The following is a 2,493-nucleotide window of genomic DNA, read 5'->3' on the forward strand; positions in this document are numbered from 1 at the left end:
GTCATTACTACGTTCAAAAATAAGACTGATCTCAAGTTTTCTGTCTATATATTTTTGCTCTCCATTTAAACTCTGACTCAGTATCATGAGATTAGAAGTTTGGATTTCAAATCAGAAAAGATATGCCTATTAAAGCACCTGGGCTTGGTTGCTGGTTTATCATTCTTAAAAACTAACTCTGGGAAACTAATATCCTTTTCTACTTTGAATGTTATTACCCATTTTGACCATCTTACTAGTGCTTTTATTGACGTCACGGGAACTTCCCTTGGGTTTAGCTGTCATTCTTTTCTCATTCACTGTTTTTCTAATCTCTGAGTTATTCTTTTCTACTTATGTCCTTGAAAATCATCTATCATCGATTTTAAAATGCAAATATTGCCCTAGCATGATGCTGCATGTCCTTAATCCCAGCATTCAGGAGGTAGAGGCAGGCGGAGCTCTGTGAGATTGAATGCAGACTGGTCTACACAGCCAGCTCCAGGCCAGTTGGCACTACAAGGAGACCCTGTCTCAAAATAAATAAATAAATATTTTTTTTAAAAAAATAAAAAATGTGGGACTGGAGAGATGGCTCAGCAGTTAAGAACACTGGCTGTTCTTGAAGAAGACCCAGGTTCAAATCCCAGCACCCAAATGGCAGCTAACAACTAACTGTCCATAATGCCAGTTCTAGGGTATACGATGACCTCTTCTGTCTTCTGCAGGCATTGCATGACATGGGTGTGCTTACACACACACAGGCAATGCACGCATATACATAAAATAAATTTTTTTTTAATTTTTAAATACCTTTGATTACCATTCTGACTATATCCCATAAGTTGGTAAATGTTCTCATTCTGTTTTATCTAAACATCCTGATTGCTAATTTAGGTTCTCTTTAACCCAAAGGTATTGGTTTCCTTTCTACTAATTAAATATTTTCCCTTTAATCTTTTCTTATGGTTTCCTAGTTTTATTGTATATTATGTTCTTAGTATGTGGATTCATATGGGAATCCATTTTATCTTTTTAAATATTTTATTATTTTTATTTTATGTGTATAAATGTATTGCTTACATGTGTGTAAGTGCACCCATGTCAGTGTCATATAATGCCCAAGGAGGCCAGAAGAGGGTATCGGATCCCCTGGAACTGGAGTTAGGGATGGTTGTTAGCTACCATGTGGGTGCTGGGAATCAAACCCAGATCCTCTGCAAGAGCAGCCAGTGCTCTTAACCACTGAGCCATCTCTCTAGCTCCACAAAGAATATCTTGAGAAGAAAATTTTGCTCTAGAGCGTGTTCTCCACTTTGCACAGAATTTTTTAAATTGATATAGGACAAATTTTCAGAACTTGTGTTTGATTAGTTTTAATCTTGTCCCTTCTAACATCTAATTTTGCATGTGTTACATATGTCTTATATGGTACTATAGAAGATTAATATTATAAATTATATTCACATATTTGGAATATTATTTTAAAGGTTTTTGAACCGAAAGGTATGCAGCAACAAGAATACAGAAAATCAGTCTGAAAAACACAAAACTTCATTATTTGAGTATAATGACAAGTCCATGTAATTAACAAAGATATTATACTGAAACTATATACTCGAAAATGCTCCTCAAATGCTCTTTGCATTTTTAAGTTTCTAGATAATGGCACTACAAATAATAATAGTTTTCTAAAGGGGTGGAAAGTTTTGTAATTCAAAGGAAGAAAGTACAGAAAGTGATTTGGAGTCATACAAGCTGCTGGTCTGAAAACCCCCGAAATCAGGTGGATCAGACCCCACCTTCCAGGGTCATCTGTCTGTGGGAAGCCTGGATGAACTTCAGAAAGTAAAAGGGAAATGCGGAGTGAGGAGAGGGACATAGCAGTGAGCAATAAGAAGGAGGCTCATTCCACAGATACACCCAGTCATTCATGGACTTACTAAGTCCACAAATACTTCCCTTAGGTACATTTTTATGGAAGCTGTGTAAAAATCACACAGACACAAAGAAAGGAAATCAAGAGAAGCAGAAGGAAGTGAGGTTATGGGAAACATTCACGACCCTGACACGTGAAAGTGGGAAAAGCTAGAAAGTTTTATCTAAATCTCAAGGGGCCAAGAAGACCCTCAGTGTGATGTATAGGCAAATACACACACACACTCAACTCATAATAGTCTATTGTATATTTTATCAACATTATCTATATTAAATTCCTCTACAGCTATTGTTTTATCACTTTCCCCTTATTGTGAACAGTAAATTTGAATAGTATGCTATTTAACACATCAAGATTCACAACCAAATTGATTCAAATTCAAATTGAATTACCTTCTTTTTTTTGGTCTTTTTGAGACAGGGTCTCCCTGTAGCCCCAGCTGGCCTGGAACTCACTATGTAGACCAGGCTGGCCTTGAACTCACAGAGGTCCGCCTGACTCTACCTCCTGAGTGCTGGGATTAAAGGCGTGCGCCACCACGCCCAGTTACCTTCTTTTAGTGTCTTTTATGTCAG

The sequence above is a fragment of the Nannospalax galili genome, unplaced genomic scaffold (assembly GCF_000622305.1).
Source record: "Nannospalax galili isolate Female #2095 unplaced genomic scaffold, S.galili_v1.0 scaffold765, whole genome shotgun sequence".
NCBI classification, from domain to species: domain Eukaryota; kingdom Metazoa; phylum Chordata; class Mammalia; order Rodentia; family Spalacidae; genus Nannospalax; species Nannospalax galili.